Source organism: Bombus affinis, chromosome 4 (assembly GCF_024516045.1).
Source record: "Bombus affinis isolate iyBomAffi1 chromosome 4, iyBomAffi1.2, whole genome shotgun sequence".
Taxonomy (NCBI): domain Eukaryota; kingdom Metazoa; phylum Arthropoda; class Insecta; order Hymenoptera; family Apidae; genus Bombus; species Bombus affinis.
This window is the reverse complement of record NC_066347.1, coordinates 12,111,020-12,138,343: the sequence shown is the minus strand read 5'-3', so window position 1 is coordinate 12,138,343 and position 27,324 is coordinate 12,111,020. Positions and strand designations below refer to the sequence as shown.

The following is a 27,324-nucleotide window of genomic DNA, read 5'->3' as shown; positions in this document are numbered from 1 at the left end:
TGGAGAAGGCCGGTAAAACAGGAGATTTGCCGAGAGTAGGAGCGGCCCGAAGAATAAAGAGTCGGTCTTTCTGTCGGCGCTTTACCTACAAGCCTATTTCATCGGTTGTCTCGTCGCTTCGTATATCTTCGTGTCTCCGACCGAGACCACTCGCAAGGCGAAGGTATTAATTGGAGAAAGGAAAAGCTACGGGTCTCTTATTACGATCTTTATACCACTTGATCCCTCGACACGCCAAGACGTTGCCCCACTCGATTTCCAAGATCGCGACGTAGTGTACCATAGCTTGGCGTGGCGTGCCGTGGCGTAGCATACCGCCGCCATCGGTATAACATTGTTCCTCGGAAAATAGAATCGTCACTGACAGGATTAATCTTCCAATTACAACGGAACAGCCACCCAATTTCGAGCTGCACCGTGTTTGGTAATCGTTGGGCTAGAAGCTTGCAAGTGAACGGGTCTAAAACGAATCGGGGGGACAATTGCGCTGGCAATAATTCACCAAGAATTCCAGTACGTTCCTTTCACCTTTTTGCAAGAGAGAGCTCGTCTAGATTTAATTTGTTACTTATCGCGGTTTACATGTTTCTTCGCGCGCTCTTTAAAGTTTAAGCGATTAAGTTGACGCTACGTTGAACGATATCGTCGTCTTTCCAACGCATTGGGGTTCACGCAATGCATCTCGCAAGTTTTCTCGCGAATTTATTTATTTGGACTCCAATCGTCATCGGACCTCTCGTTGTCATGAGAAAACGAAGACAAAGCTATCTATGAACGTTCCTTGTTAACTTTTTTAGAGATGCGAGGCATCAGTCGGTTTAATCTTGGCGATACACTCCAGTCGAAGGACACAGATTTTATCGAAAACGACACTGCGAGCTTGCCAATTTCTAGCAGAACCATTCTCTGTATTTCGTTTCCTTCGCGGAATTGTTTCAAGATCTTCGATATCTTCAAATTCGAGGCTCTCGGCTAAAGTGCTTCGCGATTTTGTTTACTCGAGTGTAGTAGACTGCGACAAGCCTGGTAAAAGGAGTACGAGCAGATGCCGTTATTTATGATACTATATATATGTGCGATGATACGCAGAAATTAACTATTAAAAAATAATGAAAATGGAATGAATAAACATTCGTGCGATTCAGAAAATATTAGGCTAATAATAGCAATTGCAATAATACTAAATTATCTTAAATAATACTAAATATTCGATACAAAGTCAGTTTTAAGCGCGTAAAGAATTCTTATTGATAGTACGTGTAATCCGATTTATATAAATTCATAGTTTCTCGTATCTAAGATTTCTTAAGCCTTTAGTCGGAGAAATATTTCTTCCTCTTAAAAGTTTTATTTCTTGCACCGCGCTTTGCAGAGAAATGGCATTAATACGTAGCTTCTTAAAGCGAGACATACGTCTAAACGCGTAATATCTGCCTTTTAATAGAAAAATTGAATTTCACCGATATACGTAATTTTACCTTGGGAGAAGAATCGCGTGAAAAATTGTGGTACACGCCAGCTTTACGTAAGCTTTCCTACGCTTTCCGTATAACAATGAAGGAAAGGAAGATGGACATAACGAAGAAATGCAGCAGAAAAAGGGAAAAAGTGAGCAAATAGAACACGATCCTCCGTGTAGAAGGAAAAGATAGAAAAAGCAACTAAAAAACTGTATGAATACGAATGATAGAATCGTTATGTAAAAAGCAATGCGTTTGCAACCACACGACTTTGCGCAAGGGTTGAGTGTCGTCAATCGAGACCCATGTACACGGAAATTTTCATTGAGAGGGAGTTTCCCAACTCGGGATATAGATCTCAAAAGAATATCTAAAGTGGATGTTTCGTTTTCATATACAGGTACTCTCGGTATTCGTCGCATCGTGAAAGAGACATCGAGTACAAAGAAAATGCATTTCGTTCGTTTAGCGAATGCATAAGAATAAAGGAGAGCAACATGAATTCGAATAAAAGGAAAGTTCATAATGTAGACCGAGTTCGAGCAATTTGTGGAGCAAAGCTTGTCTCGCCCTACCTTTCCAAGTTATAATATTCTATCGTATCTAATATTATACGCATACGTACGGATATTGGAAATAGGAACGCTGAACTTCCGTAAAGGCATTTATTGAAAACAGGTGCGTGAGAGAACGTCTCTATACATTATGCTCGCTATATACGTGCACAGATGGAAACAGAACGAAGCAAGAGTCGGTAACAATGTCTATCGGAATAGCGGCTGCCACTTGTCGAGGGACCAGTCTCGGTCGGATTTGTAAGACGCGTTCCGGCTGAATAAAACTCGAGAAACGTTGTTATTGAAAAAGTCTGTGGCCATCACGGAAGAAAAGCGAATGGAACGGTCACAACGAACGCACACGAGTATGTATGCAAAAGTAAACCGCGAGAACGTTGAGACGAATGAAAGAGTAACGCAGCTAAGAAAGTAGGGAAACGCTGAGGGATAGAGAAGGAGAACGAGAAGGAGTAGGAAGTGGTGTAAGAAAAGGGTGACGGGGAAGAGAGAGTGGCGCATAAGTTATAGTTGGCATTGTGCAAGACCTTCGGGCAAAGTTGTGCGAATTCAAAGGGGGTGTAGGCTGGCAGGGTAGAAGACTCCTCGAGCAGCTAAGCAGCTTTTCCCATTGCCGAGCAAGCCGCGTGCGAGCCACGGACGCGTCAGTTAATCTACACCCTTGCCGCGTTAAGCTAAGCTTTTTGCTGCTCTCTATCCTCCCTTTCTCTCTCTCTCTCTCTCCGCTTCCCTCTTTATCTTTTGCCATCCGGACGCTCTCGACGAGAACAGCACTCCTTCTTTCGAGTCGCTTGGAAACCGCTACGCCTTAATTGAAAATCCTACTCTATGATCGATTACGGGTTCGATATCCAAGACATATCGGATATCTTGCTTTTTGTTCCTCTTCTCCTTTTCTTCGCCCGTACGATCCAACCATAACTTACATTTTTTCTCATACGATCGTACAAGCGCGAAAGTATACGAGCGTGAAAGAATAATTAAAGCCTCGTTTAACGACCTTTTCGCGGAGACAGCGAACAGTTGAAAAAAAGACTTTCCTTGTCTTTTGTACGAAGCATTGTCATTGAAAGAACGAACAAAAACTTGTATCTGTTGGATCGTCAAGCGATAGAAATATTTGGGTTGAATTCTCTCGAATGGCCGAATCTTTCTCCTGATAGCTTGGTATTTCGGATCGTTTGCCATCGACTATACCATCTTACACGAATAAACAGAGCTCAACACGTAGATAAAATGCTCGGATTTCGGATAACCTTCGATTCAACACGATGTTCTCGGAAATGCCAAAGTGCAGCAAAAACGTTTGCTGCATAACTGATACAATTAAATAACCTTTGATCCTGCGCATAATTAATGCATGCGATAGATACCTTTAACGTTACATAATTCGTGGAAGAAGTTTCGATGGGTAAATACGATGGAAGCTTCTACGATTATATATTAAAATATACTTTTAAAATGAAACGAAATATAGGCAAAGGTATTTAATCGATAAGATCAACTATCTTCATCGCCAGTGACCTGATTAACTTCTAATAGGTTTGTGCAAATGCAAATCGGCTACTTTTGCCTTGATCAACTTCTACCTTTGAAGCTTTCTGTAAACGTTCGCCGTTCTCCAAGTTTCTTCGTTATTGCGTAACTGCAAAGCTAGCGCGAATAGTCCTTCTCGCCGTTTAGACCATAATCTCGATGTTATCGCGTGAAACGCTACCGGCGCGGCGCGGTCACCAGCCAAACCAGCTAAAGTTGATTATCCTTTCGCGTGTATACGCATGCGCGTCGCCAATCGGATAAGGAGTAAAGCGGTCGGAAAAAGCGCAAGAAAAACCTGGAACGTTTTAGGAAAATGAATAAACCAATTTGTTACCATTGGAGAGAAATGAACTTATTCGCGCGATCTTAGCAGGGTCAGAAAGGAAGCGCGGAATAACCGCATAACCGCTCGAAAGTTTCCTCTTCGTTCGTGGCGTACTTAGGCAAACTTTGTATATGTGGCGGACATATCGTGGAATCACGAGTTACGCTAAGCAATTACAAGCACTGCGAGGCGAATAATTATTATCATTGTCGGCCGCATTATCCTTCCGGGTCGTCGAGGAGCTGCAAGCGTTGCTTAGCTCCGGGCGCTCCTTCTCCGTGTAATTCCAAAATTCCAAACTGCTTTAGAAAACGAGACATCGCGTCGTGGAGCACCGTCCTTCGTCGGAATTACGTTTATGCGCCTATTTTTCCTTTCGTCGTACTTTCCCACTACCATTTTTTTTGTTGGTAGTCGCCTCTCGTAACATAAAGAACGATATTCCACGTATATATCGAATTAAATTACGAGTGATAATCGCGCAATGCAGAAACAATACATAGAAAAATAATACATACGCGTCACGTGGCAATGGAAAAGTTTAAGTACATCGGCCGGCATTCGAGCAAGCAATTCCGTAGGTAAAAGCGTTCGAGTAGAACTTTTTTCTCCACAGATAGTACAGTTCGTCGTTTCTTACGCGAGAACCTATAGAGAACTACACGAGTATCGAAGCGGCAACAGAAAACGACCGCACAAAGTTTCAGACGTCAATGCGTCCTTTATGACGGCGCTTTTCATTTCTTTTCTATATCGCGTCACCGTGGAAAGTGTAAAAACGCCGCTGGCAGAGTACATGCATCTTTTCCCGTGCGCATCAAAATGGAAGAATACATTTCCGGAATCGAGGTGTAACGAACGCTTCACACGTTACCGTGATACACGTATCTAACCTATAAGCCGCATATTGCGCGCACCAACTTTATGCTGGGAAAGCGAAGAAAAAGGTCACCATTTTTCATCGAGGTTATTTCCTCTCCTTACGATGTACAGTAACGCGCTCCTGGTTACGCTGAAACAGAATTATCTGCTTTTTTCCTTCGAAAAAATACACCGGTTTTTAGAAACCAGACAATTCTTTCTACTTTAATATTTTCTACCGAAAACGAACGATTCGACGCGACAAAGAGCCGCAAAGTTCCAATTTCTATATATCGCGTTAAAAGAATCTACATAGGACGCGCGTGATTATACCGAAAAGAAAGAGATTAAGATGCTCGAGAGAAAAGTAGCGACTCAAATGGAAAGACAGCGATACCGATTCAGGCAAGGGAAGAGAAGCAGAGAAGCAGGGAAGCAAGGAAGTAGGGAAGCAGGGAAGTAGGGAAGTAGGAAAGGAAAGGGATGCGAGAGTAGGCTCCAATTCCTATATACATATGTATGTAAGTATGTTTGCTCAGCTTCGTAGAGCGTCTCGTTACGTACCACGGCGCCCGGCTTCGCGCTTTTCTCGCTTATGTATACACTTACAGGCTAGTGTTTATGTATCATTTATGCGGTGCACCAACCGTGGAAAAGCCGTCTTTTCGCGTAGATGGTAGCGTGTTTCCAACCGTCGCGCGACGAATGCGCGTGTCACCTTCTGATAACGTTTCAGTTATCAACTAATCCACTCCGAATATTCAAACTTGGAGAACCGCCTTCGATATAGTTGGACGAATTACGCAAAATATTCTGTAACGCCCACCATCTTTTCCTTTATCATCCCATTCCTTATCCTCGATTATTACGAATCAATTTTTTTAAATGTCGAATAACAGCAGGAAAAGAAAAATTATTTTTTCAGATTTTCATATTTCGGAATTACCTTTACCGCTCGAATTTCTCGTTCGAATTGCATTGAATCGCAGAAAAGTTTTGAAAGCAGCCCCTGTTTCCTCGGCTTTTGTCCCAACGAACGCTTACCATTCACTGGTTGCGCTATTCGTATGCGTTGCACGTATTATTCATTGATTACGCGGAAATCGATGTGTCGTGCGAAGAAAATGAGACGGAATAAAATGTTATCGAAGAACGAATTATAAATGGAGAATGTTGTATAATGAACGAGCAAATTGAATCGAATCAGCAGTTGTCCGAAGTATCGAGAGAAACGTTCTATATTTACAATTCTCACGCTGCGAGATGTCTTGCTTCGAGCTGAAATTTTCAGTTAAACTGGATTATTTGGTACAAAATTATCAGAAAATACGTCTCTACGAACTACGGTTTATTTAAATGATTTTCAAGTATTATACGTTTTTCGACCAATGAAAAAATTGACACGGTTCTCGCTCTAGAGGAATGTTTCCGAAAAAAGAAGAAAAGTACGAACTGACGTATCACCTTCTACGTCAAATGCGAGTTGTTTCCGTTGAAACGGACAGAGCGGAATACGAATCATTTTTCGCTGTTGCATCGTTTTTCGATAAACGCTTTACAGTCGACTAAATAATAATTTACGGTGATCGTGCGCTCGTTACGAAATAAACATTGTCCACGAGGCAACGAATTTCTGGCAAACTCGACTTCTCTGGTAACCCCGTTCTAACGAATTGTTTACCATGGCTGTGTAACCCTATTACGCGCACGTGCGAGCAGATTCCTTCTTTATGTTTGCTCTATGTTCGTCATATTACATCCAGCTTTCCCGGCAAGGCGGATTTTCTTATTTGTCGAAAAAATATGTATTACGTTACCGCTATCTTATGTTCTACGTAGAATAAGGTGAAAACTATGAACTTTCTCGAACGCGACTTTTCGGATTTCGAATCGATATGTCCAAATAGATATAAACTTGATTTTTCTTCGTTAACGTTCGATCGAATACCTAAATTGTAACGATATACGTATATATACATTTTCAATGTTGTTCGTTTGTCTTAAACTTTAACAAGCAATAAACGATATCTATTTACTACGCTATTAGTTGGGAAGAGAGAATAGTCTCGCTCCTTGCAAGATCCTAGTCGATGCCACTGTTTCTGTAAGATGCATTCTCATACATTTATTATTTCGATAAGGATTATTTTCCAAGATATCGCAACGCGCGTGTCTCTCATAAAATAAGATTCGTTGCATTATGCAACAGTACTTTTCGGACTGCAGGTGGATAGTTGTGCAGTTGTCGTATTATCTTTATGCTTCATCTTGCGGGATATATTTCCTACAAGATGTCTTTGTGCCTTATGAATTGCACCCGTCTCTCTAGTATCAAGCGTGTAATTTCGTGTTCTATTATTATGCTAATCTTTGTTCCTTCGTGTTCAGATTCATTTTTCCATTATTCTCTTTTTGTTTTTTGTTTTTTTTTTCGATCTATCGAAATTGTATTTTCTATTCCTCATCGATTCTCGCGCATCGAGCGAAACCGCTCGATCGTTATACCTGGCCACGTCACAGTTTCTCGTGAGAGTGATTCGATCCATCGAAATTGCATCCTAATCGAAGGGGGTGATCGATTAATGACAGTACTGGCTTTATGCAATTCGATAGCTTTAACTAATCGATTAATTATAAATTTGTTCGACTCAATATGGCTTTGAATATTTGCAGGAAATACAACTGGTTACTCGTAGCTACCGAGTGATTCTATTACTTCGTCATTAATTATGGAAACTTGACAGAAACATATCTATCGTTCTAGAGTTCAATAGCAAATAATATACTATCCGTTCTGTTCCAGTTTCCCTAACAAGCTGTTGTATATCATAGCAGTGTTTCACCTTGTCTAGCTCAAATCTAGCCCTTTGTTCATCCGATTGGCTGTATCGAATTGTCACTATAAAGCGTATATAATTTTTGTCATTTCTTTTCTTTTACCCGATAATGAGTTTTTTCGGTAAGTTTCCTTTAACCTTTTTTTCCCAAATGGAAAATACCGAAAGGAAGCATGCTTTGTCTCAGACTTCTAACAAATTCATAGTAAGCGCAAGTACATATTATCTAGCAGACTCGGACTTTAAACGCGCAGACAATAGAATCAAGTCAAAGGATATAGTGTTTGTATGAACTAAATGTTTGGACAAAACTTAAGGGAATTTGTGATCTGTAAGATCTCTCTGAGAAGGAAAGCTATTACAATCATTTCTACACTCTATATTACATGTAGGTTCGATGTGTGTGTGCGTGTTAAGCGTTTTCATTATACTATATCCAGAGCATAAAAGTATTACATCTGGTCCTATCCACTTTTGACTATCATCGGTTATACAAACAAGTCAGCGAGATTTCTGATAATAAGCAAAGTTACTTTTGTTTTAATCACAAAAGTCTACTACTAATTAGCTTTCAACCATTCGTAATATCGTATTAAACGCGTAAAGGTATACAAATGTGCGCCAATGTAAATCAGCAAAGAACGAAAATGAACCAATTTTAATTGAATTTGGTTCGTTCGGCGTTCTCATACACGCTGCGATCGATCAAAGATAGATACAGGTACCAATACGATAATATCCCAAATAATTGTCAACGGAAGATTAGTTATATAAGAGAAACTGTACTCGCTTTCAGTACGAAACAACACATCTCTGAAAATGACTTTTTCTAAAAGTTGTTGAAAGTTATATTATATTTGATTTCGCGTATACGGAGTGACCTTTCGAGTTGTCGTTAATTCGTGCAAAACGTAAAATTACGATAAGAGAATACACAGAATGGTACGTGACCGTTATCTGGTCACAAAATGCAAAGGCAAATGGGAGAATAGTCCGCGTCCTTCGTTACCGTTAATCTGTCGAGAAGGAACGTAAAACGGAACGTAGCGTTCTCGTTAAAATGCGCTCAATCTGTACTCGGGCTGGCAGCTAGCGAGATGAGCGAAATTAATTTCCGCTCGGAGATGAAACAGGCGCCATCGTTTAATTCGTGCCTTAGTATCAATGCTAGTATTAACGCTTCATCGGGGAGGATATTTTATCTACGTCTTTCCCACTCCTTCCCTGCGTTTTCTCGCATGATCGTTTCTCAACCCCGGCTCGTTTTATTTTGCGATATACTCTAGTGTGAACGAAAATTTATTTCGAAACGAATATTTATGTAGTTACTTTATCGAGATATCGAAAGATAGTAGCTACGATCCGATAAATAAATATTCTACGAGATATTAGGAATTACTAAACAGTGGTAATTACCTATTGATATTATTAGTCTATAGCGGATTTATAACCTAGTGTATAGTAGATATTAAAACGGTTATGTTTTCCACTTAAATTTGCATTTGTATATTTCAAAGACGGAAAGAGATAAACAGTAATTACCGCAAAGGCTAGTAATACGATTTTCTTTATCATTTTTTTGCTATACGACGCTCGACAAGTAATTCGCGAAATGATCAAGTCCACGTTGAAATCTGTGACAAAAGACGAATAAAACAAGTTAGCGTTCCACGGAGATCGACCGCGAAATTAATACATGATTTGACCTGGTGAAAAGTTCATTTCGTAGAAATGGGACAATTTCATTCTCCCCTTAGCATCCGCGTGGCTATTAACGTTTCGTTGAACAGGATATTTCAGCGGTTGTCGTTTCTCGTCTATCTCTGCTCTTTTTGCCGGGCATCCTTGTTCAGCGGTACGATTGTTTTTTAGCGGATTCGTTTCATTTGGCGGAGACCGCGTTTGCGTGCTTTGAATTCCGATGCGTTAATATACTCGCTCAGAAAGAAAAGGAAACGATACGTCCATCTTCCGCATTATTTGCTACTCGAATTTCAGCCACACCTGATTCGGTAATATTTTCTCTTCGTATTGATTCTTCTTTCCATTTCATTCGTTTTCACCCTCTTTTCTCTATTTCACGTTTCTTCTCCGACACGCGGCGTTCCTAAAGAGACCTACAGCCGCATAAAATTTATTAAAAATACAGGTGAAGTAGATAGAGCTCTTGGACGATTCAACCTATTTTTGTGATTATACCGGAGAGATTGAAAAAGTAATTAAAACGTGTGTGATATTTAATCGAATTGGCGGCACTTTCGAGTTACGCGTTAAGCGTAGAAATAAAAATTTAATAATCCTCCAAGATCTACTTATTGTCGGTGAAATAAAATGTAGTTATGTCAAATATGATTTTCTATCTATTTGCAAATGAAATAATGTTGATGCAAGCGATGTTTGGTTTAATCAAAATACGATAAGTAAAATTTAAAGTCGTATATTATATCGTATATCAAGACTGCTGTCATCCGCAACACGTGGTATTTGCATTTTAACTCGGTTGATATAGTATATGTACGTTGTACGTATGCACGCAGGAATAGTTTCAGCAACGACTCGCTCAAATACGCGAACGCGGTCATTGTTTTTCCTCGACTTCTGTTTGGTTTCCATTCGCGGAGAAACATTACAGCGAAAAAGTTTCACCGGTTTAACGAGAGCGTAGCACCGTTCTTCGATGTTTATGCTCGCTAAATTAACGATAACGAACGCTGGTACACGTTTTGTTTCGCCCCTGGTTTAACTTCTCTTGCATAGGACGAATACCGGGATTCCTACTAACCATCGCTAATGAAATACATATTATTTTCTGTTCCTTCGTATTTAAATGGAAATTGCGTTTATGCGATCGCTTTACCAACCAAACATTTTTATGAATAGATTACGTAAAAACATCCGAATCGTGCGTCACGGTGATCGCCAAGCTCCCGATATTCCTCGTTACATCCGAAACAACTTGCACGTTGAACGCGCGAATAAATATTTGAAACGAATCGTCAAATCGAGAAAGAACGCAATTTCATAAAGTTATTTTCACCGATAGAATCCGCAAAGATCAGATGTTCTACTGTAACTCCGTTGCGGAACTCATTTCAAAATGGTCCGTTTCTTGAAAATAACGGAGTAGGGAAGCCGAAAGAAGTCTTATGCGTACTTACATCGGCTAACAAATCACCGAAGTCGATATTTTTTCGTATCTCGAACAAGGAATGTAATTTTTTATTACGTAACGTTCGAGTACGAATTTACGAGTTTTCCCGACCGTTTCCAAACTTATCGATAGATATTAAAAAGTACCTATCGCTCGTGTCGTCGCTTGTCGTACGTTTGACACTAGGTTTTTGACGTATTGAGTTTTGAAAGTTCGAATTTTAAAGTTATCGATTAAAATATTCGCGAAAGTACTGGCCAAATTATTTCTCCTATCATCGATTCGCTTGAAATCTGTTTACTGTCAGAGTTAACGGTGGGATCATCTTTCACTGTTCGTTTGCTTTTCAGAGTGGCGTTCAGAAGAAGTTACTTCAGCAGCACGGAATTCGCTATCTTGCCCAAACTGACTCCTGAGAAGTTGCTTCATTTATAACTGGCGTAAGTTAAACAGCTTGTGTAATATAGTTCATGTTGTAATCCATTAGCCGTAACATTTTCTTCCAGAATATCCTTGGATATTCGTATCATCACATTGACTAATATTTCCATTATCTTCCGTCTAATTTTTCGCGCAGTAAAAAATTTCATACGTTCAAACGCAACTTACGAACTAGACGACGTAAACCTAGTTTTATTCTCAAATATGACGATAGATGTCATAACCGTACCGTCGTTTTTGATACTATGGCACGAACAAATATATTCAAAAATATGTATGTAGTATCCAAATGGGTCGTTCTATTCTCGCATGCAGCTTTCTGCTTCCCAATCAAAAACTCTGTCCACTCCGCACGCTCCACACGCTCTGCCCACTCTCCACGCTCTGCCCACTCTACCTTTTCCCGTTCTTCGGAACAGGTATCCCGAAAACCCCGTGATCAAGGTCACGCAGCCTTTTCACGTAAACTGTCCACTTAAAGGACCCAACGGTACATTGTTTACAGTTCGGCCGATACCTTAGGCCTTCTGGCCCCGGTACTACATGTATTACATGCAGAAGCTCTAAACCTCATAAATTTTAACATCCTAATGAAAACTTGAACTTTGCATAGTCAAGTGACTAACTTTCTATGACAAGAGTTTTTTATAATAAAGTAACTGCCACTCGAGGAAACAACTTATAGACGTTTTCGCTGTTGAATGAACGTGTTCCATTCGTTTCTATATCAAATAAAGAGATACAGTTATCATAATGTTCAGGAATCAATGGTAAGCCAACGATCCGTTTGGTGAATTTAAAAACAAGCTGAGTTATAATTTCAACGATCATTCACAAAACGGCAGAAGAGAACGTCGATTTTTGTCGAATCGTAAGATACGTCGTCTTTCAAAATAATCCGCAAACATCGGGTATCCAAAGAGAGAGAGAGAGAGAGAGGAGAGAGAGAGAGAGAGTAAGCGCGTTATTTCAACGAATGCGGTCTGATTCAAGCCCAAGCACCTTCTTCCGACGACTGCGCATAGAGAGCATGGAAATCCGGTAAATACGGTCTTTGCCTAGCGATATTCTCTCTAGCTTCGCGTAAACAAGATGGCTCGGTATTTACATAGGAAAGACGAGCTCGATGTTGGTCGAGCGAGCGCATAAATCTGCACCCCCATACCGAACTTCCTCTCGCAACGAAGCCGCTCCTCCATACGACCGTGTCAAGACCTCAAGGACCGCTGCTTTCACAGCCTTCACGACCAAGGAATATATACTGTTTTCACAGAGTTAATTTTTAGAGCTTGGCAAGATCGTTACAAATGTTTGTTTCGAAAGTATCTTTCTAGAAACATTAAATCGAGAACCGCTTTTTCAAATGTTAGATGTGTTCAGCGCAAAATCGAAAAAAAGCGAGTGTCGCGTCATAACACGCGAGTAAAGAAATAAAAAAAAGTAATTGTTATTAATTAGATTACTCCAACATTTAATCGTTTCTTTATTTTTATTCCTATCGGTGCTCAACCGATTAGATATCAGCAAACAATTTCTTGAAATTAACTTGAGAGCATAGAACAAGTATCTCCTTACGTATCGAATTATCCAGTAAACCATTTTAACAAGTTAAAACGATAAAGCTGAAGTAACTCGTACACGGCAAACTGCTACCTGGGAGTCTTAAATACGCGAAATTCCTACAAACCGTATATTATTACACTTAAAACACGGAACTGAGAAGTTCCGACTTATAAGCGGAGCGTACGAAAAGGAGGGTGTTACCGTTCATACCAGAGCGAGTCAGTCGATCTCCGAGTTGCTACTCGGCAGGCTCGTTAAAAGATTTAGACGTACTTTCGTTTCGGCTCTGTTGGAAACAAAATGTCCGCGTACAATCGGCCTTGGCTCGCCGGTTGCCACTTTTACATTTACGGATTTTACCATATCGCGTCACGTTCAAATATTTACCAGGCGAGCCTTGCATACCAAAACTGAAATTACGGTATTCGCTCGTCTACAACGGTTATTAATGGCCTCCTGTTTTCTCCCTGTAAATTACCAGGAAATTTACCGGCGACCTATTATGTGAAAGTCCAACTTTGTTCGAAGTCTGTTGCATACTCCACTATTGGCGGGGCACGGTGTTATAATAATAATCGCTAAGAAGCGATTAATGGCTAAACAGAATCTCTTGTTTAGCGATTTTAGCGGTCGAACCCCTTGGCTAAGGATCCTCTGCTTGAAAATGATTTAACGTGTCGTTTCCGATGCAACGAAGCAGCGTTAGGACACATTACGCGTACGAAGTATCTTCGATTCTAGAATAGGGGATACCTATCTTTCGCTCGAACCTATCGAGTCTCGTAACCACGAAATGCTACTTTCTCAAGATAATTTGTTTAATCCTTTATTGTAGAAAGTCCTACTTTCTACTACTAGTAGAAGAATTCGCGTCGATATGCGTTCGAAATTACGACGCAGTATCAACAAATCGTGAAACATTGGTAATTAGATCGACTGTTATTCCGGAACGGTGTATTTAAACGCTGTCTACATGCTGTTTTGAAAGATCGGGCAAGTTTCTTGTACTTTCCCAAGCGGCGTGAAGTTTAACGAGATTAATTAAATCGAAATACAAGTGTAATTTTCTCATCTCCACGATATTTGAAAGTTAATAAATTTTCGAAATTAGAATTAAATCGTCAGATAGCGATATAATCAGAGCTAAGTCGTTTCATTTGTCAAGATTTAAAGTATTTCTCGTTTAATCGGTTCTGCCGCCATATCGAAACGTTGCACGATTAAATATTCCGTTCTATATTCTGTGGCTAACATCGAAATCCATCGAGAGTTCTTTCCTCTCAACATCCATTAATAAATTCTATCGACAACTACCGTTTTATTTTCTCTTTCCACTGTACCTTTTTCTCTTATCAGGCCGCGTTATCAAGTAACTAGAATACTACTCGTTGAGGCGTTAATTACCGTTTAAAATTCTACCAGAATACATTTGTCATTGTTTGGTGGGTGTTTCGGCGAATCAAATTGTTCCGCAATTATTTGTTTCCAAGTTAAACTCACCGAATTCTTTTACACTTTGACCAAGTTTCAGCTATATCAGTTGCTTTTTTTATTTCACAAGAGACGCGAAGAAAATCAGACGGAAATATCTAAAAAGATAACGAAACGGAGCGAATGGGGTATGAATTTACGAGAGCATCTATCCAAGCAGAAACGAGAAGGAGATGCAATCTCGGATACATCCGCGTATCCGTTTGGAATACTATACATATACATACTCCATACATACATTGCACACCGTATACAGACACATAATGTCTAAATTTTCGACACCTCTGCCGTTAATCTATACTCTCTGTCTCTCTCTGAATGTCAGTACATATATCTTCGATTTTATCATTCCCGTTTCCATCCAAAAACCATATATGTACAAACATTTGCAAACTGCACCAGTTTTCGAATTATGTATAGATACATATACGTATGTCTATATACCGATCTTTTTCTCCGTTTGTGGTTAAAATCGGTGTCAGTTGCATCAATTGAATGATTAATGCGCATAATGACAGATATTTGCACATCGAATAATGCATTATTAATTACAAGCATCGAGCCTCGTTTTAATCGAATAATTATCTTAAATGTTATTATTAACGTTTCACATGCACTATATCGGGGCCATGAATTAATTAGTACTTTTCAGATCGTGATCGTTCAATTTGTAATTATGTAACAACCGAACAATATTAACTTTGTTGTCGTGCCCTGATATTTTCCTTTTGTGCTAAATTTATTTTGTAAATCGATCGTAAGCGGACGTTCATGACAATTAATTTAACAGCGATATAATTTATAAATCAGTTTCCAATGATTTCCGGTCCGACATATGAGCACTGGACACGTTAAAAAATTAATCTGATAAACAGTCAAAAATTGGTTTAGCATTTGAATGAGATCGATACGATACATACACGGTTTCTCTGTTACAACGTAAGAACGAAAAAGTCGATTCGAAGAATTTCTCAGCCAATCATTTCGATAAAAAAGCCGAAAGTGTCAAGGGTAAACAACTTGGAAAGTGCTGTCGAATACCGTAACGAGTAACGCATCAGCGTGCGGTCATTTTTCTCGTATCGATCGAGCATCGCGTGCCCGCACCGTTCCTTCGAGCGGAGCTTCCTCAACGATAAATCACATGGTTGATTGTACTCCTTTCATGGAAGGCCAAACGAATCGTCAAAGTAGAAACGGTTTCTGACTAGATTCATACGCATGAACGTATACGTTTAGAGAACGTACGTACACCGATCCAGATATCCTATCTAATTCCATGAAACGGCAATGTCGAGAAATCGAACAGGCCTGATATATTATTCTTCTCGCGAAGGAAACTACAGCCAGCAGCTAAAATCGTCTTGCTATTTTGATCTAGTTCTTCTCGATACGACGATTTCTTCTACATTTGTCACGTTGTTTAAGCTTCGTTCCTCCTCGATCACCTAGTCAGTTCTAAAATAGTTTACAGCATCTAAAATTGCCCGTATCGATGAAACTCCGATCGATAGTCGAGACAAAGGATTTCACATCCTCTTGCGGTACTTCTTTCTTCTTGATTGCTCGAATCTTTTTTATCACTAGATGTATCTACATGATGTCTTGCAAAGTTAGTGCGTTATCTAGTAGGGTAGATATGAGTTTACAAAAACAAAAAAAAATCGACTTTGAAAATGTATCGGATATGCGCGCATACTTTGCACAACAACTCTCTATGTACGCACGGTGTTCGGCTACGGATATCAGGAAATTCAAGAGGTAATTCTTGAAGCCGAAATAAGACGAAAATCAAAAATATAAAAATTGCGTTTTCGGCTTTGTTTTTAATTATTGACAATTAAAAATCGGCCAAAATGTCCTTGCATGCGAGCGAACCTCCTTACACGAACGAAAGAAGGTCAGCCTAAGCAGGGGGGCACAGTGATCCTCAAACCGAACAACACATGGGCGGCTTCTTACCTTGTACAAGCCGTAAAGAAGAACATGATACTCAGAAACATAAACGGACCCACGCGACGTTTTGCAAAAGAAATAGTAGATTGAACATTAAACCTGCTTACTCGTGGAAATTCTCTAAGAGCATATCGAAAACAGACTTATAAAATGTTGGAATAGAGAGGATTAATGTTTCCTCTAATTATTTGCCTCCATAATTCATAAATAAAAAAGTGTATTGTCAATGTTTGTAAAAGGTTTAGATAGATACATCGATATGAACATCTAGCCAGGATCGTAGCCAATTAGCTTATATTACTTGCCATATAATTAATAATTATACCAATTACACAGTTAATTCCTTTGCTGCTGTATAATGATACAATTAGTAATTATATATCAAATAATACCGATTGCCCGAGTCTCACCGCGAGGAGGTGCTGCGAGCGGAGACCCACCCTACCCGCGACTCATCCACCCTCCTTTTACGCAAAAAAATCTACAATTTATTCATCGTCAAATAAATACTCCTTTCGGTATGCGTTTGCACGATGTTCAAAACAAACAGCGAAAGGAGCTTTTTTTAAGAAAAACCGACGCGAAAACTAGAAACCTTACTAGGATTCGTGAAAACCTGAAATCTAAAAATTAAATTAAACCTTAATCTAATTGTAAATACATATATGATATTTGATATACATATTTGATATTAATATATATATATTAATTAATTAGGATTAAGAGTTAAACAAAAAGAACACGAAAATAAGATGAAATATGTGTCACATAGAGTTACCTGCTACATAATAAACACATTCTACAATGCCATACTTTCACTACGATGCCATACTTTCACTACGATGTCATACTTCTTACTACCATATCAATTTATTTACTACCTATACCTTACCTACTTACTTAAATTACAACCTCAAAGTAGCCTAACTAACGATAAATCATACCTGCGTAAAAATTTAAATATCCGCTTACTCTATCTACGTAATAATCTAAATGTGGGAGAGGGAAAGGGGAGAGATATTGTATGGAGTACGAGTCCTCTTCGCGTGATGCCGCAATAGACTCCGAAACAAATTCAATCTGCGAAAGGTTAGTAAAATTCTATAAAATATGTATAATTACTTCCTGATTGGAAAGGTCCAAACATTGTTTCGTAATATTTAGCTCCTTTCATTTGTTTATATTTTATTTTGTCCCTCCTTTATTTCTCTCATTCTTTTGGGCATTTAGCATACATATTTAAGATGCTATGCAATATTCAAATATGTAACTGAAATGTATTTTCTGTAAATTGATAAATCTGAAACAAACTCATTTACTGGATTAGTACTTAATAAAAGAAAAACAGATATCTCTGAAACGAGAACATTTTATACATGAAAAATAAGGTACTAATTATCAATCAGATTAAATTTTATCTAGGCAATTTGAAAGTAAGAATTTTAAGTAATTGAATTTGAACTCAATTAAAAATTGAAAATTTGATTTGAATACTAAGATGAGAGAAAAACCGATTGCTATAATAAAATCGCTTGCTTTGTCTTTTAACTTTTACTATTTCTTATTTCTATCTGTTTTTCTTGTTATTTATATTATTATTATATTGTTACTTATTGTCATCTTATTGTTATTTATTAGTGTTATTTCCTATTCGACATAATGAACCGAGAGATATGTACATAAATCATATTTTGCAGAATTTTTGTTATTACTGAACGATGATCGCGAACGAACATTTGATTGATGCAAACGAAATTCAAATATTTGTAAAATTCTACATTACTGTTAAAAAATTGAAAATATCGTGGTCGAAAAAATTCTAAAAATCTAATAACGAACAACCACTAGTATCGATTCCAATAGTAATGAATTAAGTTTTAACTGATATTTAAAATAAATTAGTAGGTAGTTTGAAAGATAAATCGATTTAATGATTTAATAAAAATAATGTCAAGCCTTTGTAGCAACATCGAGATATTTCATTATAATACTTTGTTATGCATGAAATCACTCACAATGTCATAAGTGTGTATGTATATATATATATTACATTCCTAATAAAGTTCTGCATTTTAGCAGTCATGCTAACGTTAACGTTAACAAAGGAATATATCTTATAGCAGTATTTTCAGTAATAAAAGTAGTAATAAGGGGCGCTGAAAAAGAAACAATGCAGCAGCCAGAAGGGCTACTAAAATAAGATCGACTTCCACTCTATATAAAACCCGATCAACAAACCGTGAGTGGAACGGAATCTTCTTGTTTCGCAACGATACTTTACTACTAATATTTATGAAACAGAAAATTCTCAAAATCAAACGCGAAGAGTGCTTCGTTATATTTGCAATATCAATTAATCTATCATTTATAAAAGAAGAAAAAAAAAATTCTGAAAACTCCCGAAATTCGATACGCAATACTAATAAATATAAATCTACGCACTCGCATTTAAGCGATACGCAACGCTAATAGCGAGGGATCGTAGTGCAACCATTTTGGAGGTTGTCGATGAACGATCACACTCGTATTCAGCTCTTGCAGCTGTATCGTGTGATCCAGGAACAGTATCCGACAAATGCAGTCGGAGGGTTTGGGCACTTTGTAAACGCAACTCTACTTAACAAAACGCGATCATTCATTATCGCAACGCTAAAAGGAAAAATAAATAGAAATCGCTATGGAATAATATCGCAACGCTAACTCTTAAAGCGAATTCAATGAAAATTACTATTTACTATATGAAAAAGTTACTTCAAATATTCCGTTATTGCTACTTGCAATACTATGAAATTAATTAAGAACTCACATATTTATAATCTAATTTTAAACAATAGAAAACAGGATAAATTCTGATACGTACAATTTTCTAAAATGTTCTAAAAATTCATAATAAAAATTGCAAAAGACAATCGCGATATCGTAATTCGCAACTCTAAAGCAAACCCGATTATCACTTTAACGCAACTCTAATTCAATCCGTAATTAATCTCTCGCGACAATAATAAGAAAAACCGCGATTTGCCCAAGGTGACGATGGACCGACATATATCGGTCAAAAAAAGTACTACTACTACTACAGATACTAAAAGCGAGCATAGTGACGAAGTAGTAACAAGAATGACTTTCCATGCTCTGGATGATCCAGAGGATGGAGAGCCATTAATAGTTGCCCTCTTGAATGACAATTTGCCGGGCCTCTTCGGCTCATAGCCTCTTCTTTCTTCGGGCGCAATGCCCGCTGGAACTTAAATCTAAGCTCGAGTCTTCCTAATCGCAAAATAAAAAATAACTTATAAAAGGTAAAATAAAAATATAAACCGCGGAAGCTGATTCAAGCGCAGATGGACTGACCAACGATCACAGCAGTGCGTCGTTGTCCATTCGCATGTGCGTGCTCGAGCGATAAACGTTCGTTTCGAGTCTACTCGCGACCGCGACCGCGAAATTCGAAAAATCGATGGACAACACCAGAGGCGATAGCATGCTCTACTCGTACCGGTTTCATCATCGATTTTTCAAATTGGATTTCCAGAAACAGGTTGGTCACTCGAAAACGCGCCTACCCGACCAGAGACTGTGCCAACCTGCCCGGCCCTACCTACTTATAATTAACAGACACACCAGAAAGTATGCTATCTATCCTACCTAGCCCTATATTTAAAAAATGGCAAAACAGTCACACCAACACACTCGCTCCACGGTTCTCACACAAACGCTCGAGCGCAAAGGTCCTACACTAGAGAGGACGTCCCGGGACGCCTCCGACACCCGAGCTTAACATACACCATGCATACTCTAATTTACCTACCATTTTCCTGAAATCGACTGACGAAGGCTAGTGACCATTGCGCAAAACGTGATGAAACACGTCGAAAGAAATTACATTAAAATAAATGCAAGTGAACTTGGAATTATAATTGCGGTTGACAGCAATATTAACAGCGTGGTTACATTTAATCGCGTGGTTACATTTAATTATCACAAATTGCGATTGTATCGAGACGTAAATTGAATCGATATATGTCTCGACATTTTTAATATTTGAAGTTTTAACGAATGAGAGAAAACGACGCAATTCCACGGCCTAACAACACACACACATGATGTGGAAAATACGTCGTGCACGATACACTAACACATCAGTCGATGAGAAATTATTACATTACTTAATTCTAAATCATCGTGCTCGATATCTTTCTCCCATTCAAGTAGCACCTGGGCACGTGAACGAGATCCTGACAATGAGCACGGAAAGGGTTAAATCTGAAAATCCTGATCTAAAAAAATAATTAGTTTATATAATTTGCATTTAACCGACTAACATTCTCCGATTTTATATTTTATTACTTCATTTCGGATTATAATGACTCTACTTTATTAATTTAATAAATCACTGAAATTTTAATATTACAAAAAAAGTAGCATTAGTTGGAAAAAGACTAAGACTCGATGAAATGTAATAATTGACTCTAAATGTGTTACTAAGATACGTATTGAAACAATAAGATAATTCATTGAAAATTCGTTTGAAATAAGAGAATGATTTCATATATTTGGAACAGAACAATGATTTATTTAATAGTATTTATTTTTATCTTAGTATTCTAAATAATTAAGAAATTATCTATTATGAAATATGTATCAAATATATTTTGAAATAATTATAAATTGTATATAAAACGTTATCCATACTCGAATGAAAAGGTTTAGCTAAAATAAATTAAATATTACCAAATTTCCATGAAAATTCATTGGATCGATCAATAATCGTCGTTGCGTCCATATATTAATATTCCTGTTACTTGTATATTATCCCTGTTATCGATCAATAACCTGCACAAAAAATAACTCGAAATTAAAACAGATGTATAAGATAATTAAATGAAAATACAATCAAACTCAAATTTTATTACAAAAGCTTACGATAGAAGCTACCGGTAACAGTATCATTTAATAAACGACTGAAAAAAGTTCAAACAAAAAATTTCAGGAAACTGCTTACTGTTCGATGAATCGTTAAATAGATGTGTATTAATTAAACGATATTAACGAGATATAAACGATAGTAAAAGGTACAGTAACGATAGTAATAAAGAACGACGTCACCAATAGGTTAGAATACGTTACAAACCTGACACAACACGATACATGTTATCGGTACGACATGAGACGACTGAATGTCTTCTTATACCTTAGTTTCGCTGTGTAACTTCCAAAGTAAAGGCGAAAGGCAGAGGGGACGCACGATTTGGCGGCACAAGCAGGTACACAGTTAACGATTACACGCAGTTTCAAATTAACGATCTACACAAAAAGAATGTATACTATTATTCGTCTAACTTGCGAAACGAACATACGAGTCGTTGTACTAAACTGTTTAACATACAATAACAATTTTTATAATTTTAATAGCTTTTACAATTCAAATTCATGCTTCTGTGGTATTAGCTTTGAGTTTAGGACTGTGTTAATTTATATTGAATGGCAGTTTATGATGAAAATAATTACGCTATTATAGTCGAACGATATAATTATTGTAAATTAACATATCGTTATAAATTAATAGTATAATTGTCAAAAATTAATGGTGTAATTGTTTTAGATTAATAATAAATTGTTATAAATAAATAGCGTAACTATTATAAATTATTAGTTTATTTGTTATAAATTAATAGTATACTTTTATGGAAAAAATTTCACGTTATAGTAGAATACAACTAATTCGTGTTGTAGACGGATTTATGCGTTAATGAACATCAATCTTGCAGTTTTTCATCGGACAAAAGATCCGTGATAAGACACGGTTATGGACACCAGTAACTTTTCTTTTGACGAAACAGAGCTATGCCCTCTGGTTGCTTTTATAAACCCGATGTTATATCGATATAGCCGGCAGCGGTTTAATTAAAAATTTTTTGCCAGACTACGAATGAATGGTCGCTTCATCCGAAGAATATTTCCCTCTTTTTTTTGCTCAACTATCCGAATACTTAATAATTATTCCGATAGATTCGGGTCGGATATCTCATTGAAACATTCTTCGCTTTCCCCGACGAAAAAGAATAAAATTAATCTGTACAATTTTTACACCTCCACCTTTTGTCTCGTTAAAGTCATAGAATTTTCAGAACATTTCAAGTAGATCTCACCGTATTTGATCTCGTATTCACATCTATCGATCGAATAAACAATTCAAATTAACATGTAAATAAATATCGAATTTAATCATGTGAAATAAATCGCGCATGAACCCTCTCCAAATGGAGTGTTGTCCGCAAAATTTGTTCTTACGAAATTTCATCTGTCGATATAGGTGAAACCAGTTTCGTGCCTGTGAAACGATCCTCGTGGAAGCTATTAATTGGCTTGCGATCGATCATCAGTCTTACTGCTGACAGCAGTGCAAAAATGTACGAAAGAGAATTCAATCTGTTCGCCAAATGACTAGCGATTTTCAATTAGATATAAATTTTCCAAAAAATTAACTGCCTATGCGTCGTTGAATTATTCAAAATGTATAACGACGAATTTCGCGATTTAACCGAGTAACAAAATTTTACGATCAGCGTTACTGTTCGAGGAAAGAAGTCATTTTGTCGCGATTAGATTTTCTGACGTAAATCGTAAAAATATGAACGCGTTTCTGTATCTCGAAGAGCTTTAACAATGATCCGTATTAGCAAAGTCATAATTTCGACTCTTTGTCGAGCTAATCGAATGTCAGTTATTTTCAGTCGTCGTTCCTGAGAAATGGTTAGTTTAGTACTCGTGCAAACTGAAAAATTCGACAGTTCGAAGATTCTGCGATAATTCTATGGCTCACGATTTGTCTCGAGTTCAAAAAGCAGAAACGTGGACTCAGGCGGAAAGCAGATAAGAAAGTAATGAAAAAAATGATTCTTCTCGTTCTGCATTTTCCATCAAGTAGCGACGGATCGATGACGTATTGCCAAGAAGCCGACAAAGAAAACGCGAGCCCTAAGAAAAACGATTCGCAGTTAAATTAGGCAGCTTGCATTTCGACGTGCGATGTATGGTAGATGAATACCGAGTAAATAGCACTTGAAGAAGTTGCAACAATCCGACTTCGTTTAAATACTAATTTGCTGTTAGTTTGAACGACGCAATACTTTGAATGTCGAGTTAACTATGGTAAACTGTAGTAAATTATCGGGAGTCGCATAATGTTGGAAGGCGAAGAAAATCGTGGCCACGAATACAGATTGCGAAAGATAAGATATTCGTTAGACTGAAATCCGAATAATCTGCGTCGTGAATGGAATGGAGAAAGTTAACGAAATTATCGCAAATTCTTTTCCGCGTTTACAGAAAATTATTTCGCATTGTTATCGTTAATCGCGTTGTTTCGAATGTTCCAATCTCGTAGCGAAAGAAACATAATTGAACCGAGTGTGCAAGCTGGTATCGATCTCGCCGTAATAAGGACGTAAGGTAGTAAACGAGGGACCGAGTGACTCGCGCGGTAGACTATCAAGTGGCCATTACGCGTTTACACGGTAATTGGTTAGCCCGATTTTCGAGCTGTCGGCCAGCCTTTAGGCGGGTTAATATAAAACTAGTTATCGCGACCCCGATTACAGCTTCCATAAAAAACGAGTTCGTTCCTCGATAAATGGCTATCGAGTCAAGTACACAAAAACATTGAATTACATACATCGACCAATGTCCGCGCAGGTACGCCTGCTTTTCCCATTGAAGCTTCTGCCAACCAATTTGCTTATCTTTCCCCTGACTTCTGATAGTATTTTTCAACTGTGTTTTAGCGGCCGACACGCACGATGAATCGTTCGTGCTAATTCTCTTTCGGTAGTTCGACCGAACGTACAGACCTTGGCGTACGTACCTAGAACGAGTGAATTTTCGAAACGCTCGCGAGAACACCTAGTTTTTAGTTCTTCCGATGATTCGATGTAGACTGTCGTTTAAGTAATTTTGTTAACGCGAGTAAATTTATGGAAATTCGGTTTGCCCCCCAATGGAGAAGTTTTAGAAAGAAGACGATCGAGGTCTATCGCTCCGTGTATATCCGATACACGAGTAATTTTAATTAATAAAACGATTAGAGGGGGAAACGGAGTATACGTGCGATGTATATCAGGAGTTTAAAGGTGTCGATCGAAAGAAGACGTTGTGCCACAGAGGTCGCGAGAGTAATCTAGGCACGAAGGCTAGTTTCTAACGAGCGTGCAGACCGAATATCGCGCGACGATATTGATACAACGGCAAACATAATGTGGCCTGGAGCATCGCCAGATACGGGTCAACGGTTATTGCCCGTAATAACGTCGTAAATCTGAGAGATGAACACGGAACCGAGGATCCTTCGGACAGGAGAAATTCCATGCGCGGAGAGTTCTATCTCGCAATCGTTTCGAGTTTCGGCCTTCTCCCACGGCCTTGGCATCGACTCTACTCTAGAATACGCACCACCGTGTCGCTAATGAACCAATAATTTCACTAATGACGCTCGATCAGAAACTGTTTGTCGCACACCTGCGTCCGATTAGAATCAGTATTGCCGGAATCTGTTGCAACTACACACTCGTACACACAGGTCCTATTCCTGTTCGTTAATCACCGATCTTCCGAGTTTCCTACAACTATTGCGAATTCCACCGTATTTCTCCTGCTGTATTTTCTTACATTCGCTTAAAACGGGATTAGAATGTTATGGGAAAAACTTTCTTTCTTCGTGCAGTATTTATCTTTCAAACGGTAAAGTGAGTATATATATACTTTGCGTCTTGTACGTTCTAAATTGCAGGGATTGGCAGAAATCCTTCATCGTTTGAGTAGCTCGTTACACTTTGAACGAAAAGCCAATAACGAGTTGATAACTTTTTACGAGTTTTCTATGCCGAATAGACTCGATATTTTCGAGGCGCTCTCTTTAATTTATGTTCCTTTAAATAGTTCGAAACAAAAGAAAACTTCTTTGAACTCGTAAACCGTTGTACCATATTTAAACTTTAGAATACACATTGTTATTTTATCGATCTTATATGCTCAACGATTATATATATATATATTTTTTTTTATTTTCCAACAATTTTAGACATCGTGCGTTCGAACATTTTCGAAGCATGGTCTTTGAACGATCGCTTCGCTCGGCGTAAGAATAAGCATGTCCTCGGGCTCTTCGGAGATCGGTCGATCTTGAGAAATACAATGTTATGCGATCCATGCGTACAGCCGTTCTAGTATGGCAGTGTTTTCACAGGACCCGCGGATAGACGAGTTGTCGGAAGGTTGGACAGGAGCGGCAGTTTTGCCGAATGGTCACGCGATTAGTTAGAAAATTTTTGCACGCGATCGCCGAGCGCACTTCTGATTGTGAGCCAAGACCCACCCAAACCCTCGGGATTCTATGAGCAGCACCGCAAACATAATCAGCGGTTGTCACGAAGCAGAACGCGTTACGAGGAATCAGCTACGATTAGCTCGCAACTTAGAACTGGTGCCTCGCAACGACTACAATTATCTAGTTAAGCTAAGGTATCCTTATACATTGTGCAAATAGTTTATATATGTACGAATACACGCTATTGACATTGTATTAAAGGGGAATCCGATATCCGATGGAAACGCTTAAAGAGATCGTAAAGAGTGGATTAGTGGTAAAGAAGGTGTGGGAAGTGGACGCGAGAGCCAAGATGCCCCGAAAGCGGTGAAACTGCAGAAACGAGGTGAAGGGATCGTCGGTAGTCTTTGAACCGCTCAAGATTACGTTTTGCAGGTCGTGCAGTTTCTTCGGTTCCGTGGACTTGATAAATGCTCGAAGAGAAAAAACGAAACCAGGACCTTTAATTTTTCACCGGCACGAACAAGGACGAGGTTTCTCTGAATAACGCGGTATACGGCATCCAGAATTATGCTCCGCGTCGCGCCTCGCCACACCACGCCACGCCAGCTAGATCGCAAGAAGAAAGAGCTACGGATGAGAAAAATACTCGAGAATCATAAATTCTGCTAACGACCGAGCATTGATTTTACAATCGTTCTCGTACGAAAGCTCCTGCTTCCGCTTCTTCTACGATGACCTTGCGAATGACGAAGATGCGGTGCAGGAAAGAGATGGATGTTATTGAATAACAGTCGATTCTAATCTTTTTTCCAACAAATCGTTGTTGCTTGCTTTTTGCATTAGTTTCCCTTCTTAGTTGGTACAAACGTATTTTTAAAACAGACGGTTAACAGTTGATAGGTTTTGTCGCGACTTTATTCCTTTTTGATCAATTTACAACGAATCCATCGAATCTATCGACTCATTTAAGGATATAGTTGCAAAATTAGTTACATAATTGGCGTGAAATTATTATTATTACCAGACGCAACGTACATCGTTCGGAAGTCCCATGTCGTAACAACTACGTAAATTTGGATGATGTAAACTTGGAATTCTCGAAGCAATTTCTAATTATAGAAATAAAATTTCCCACGTAAAGCGACGTTACAACTTTTGCGAGGATTTCTGGCACAGGGCAAGAAAGCTATTCTTTTTATGCGTCTTTTTATACAAAGAAAAGGGGACGTGTTCGCGGTCGGTGGAATAGAAAAATTCGAGATAAAGTGGCCAGAAGACCGCAGAGTGCGACCACGGAAAATAATGGAACGGAAGGTGCTCACAGGCCAATCGAAACAACAATTTACCAGCGGCTACTTTTATCTATAATGGTAACGGACGGAAGCTTCGATAAAATGGGGCGGACCTAGTATTTCTATAGTTGCATTTTTTCCCTTTGCCGTTAGAAATTGTGTTCGCTGTCGCTACCAACGATACGACGTTTTCTTTATTGCCATATACATATTAAACGAAAGACGAAAAAGCTTTTCTCGCGATACTTTATATTATATAGGCGCGTTTAAAGAATTTATACAGTTACTGATCGAGGATAACTTTTTAAGAGATCCACGATGGGCGACATTTCGATGTTGCCGTTTTAACGATATCTTATCGAGGCTTCGCTTCGACAAACTGCCTCGACACTATTCTTTTGCCCCGATACCTTAAGAAAATATTGAAATTAACGAAATTTCCAACAAAAGATTTATAATATCGTAAGAATTTTAAGCCGGACGATCGAAACGTTTGTGAAATAATTCG

The 27,324-nt window shown here is 38.4% G+C and overlaps 1 protein-coding gene across 1 annotated transcript in view; it reads left to right on the top strand.

The window, feature by feature from the left end:
• The window catches only part of LOC126915130 (zwei Ig domain protein zig-8-like), a 100,005-nt gene that overhangs the window by 4,315 nt on the left and 68,366 nt on the right, over positions 1 to 27,324 (top strand). Inside the window, exon 2 of the mRNA XM_050719564.1 lies at positions 11,099 to 11,188. The gene's annotated coding sequence lies outside the window, so the exon portion shown is untranslated. The remainder of the gene's footprint in view (positions 1 to 11,098; positions 11,189 to 27,324) is intronic.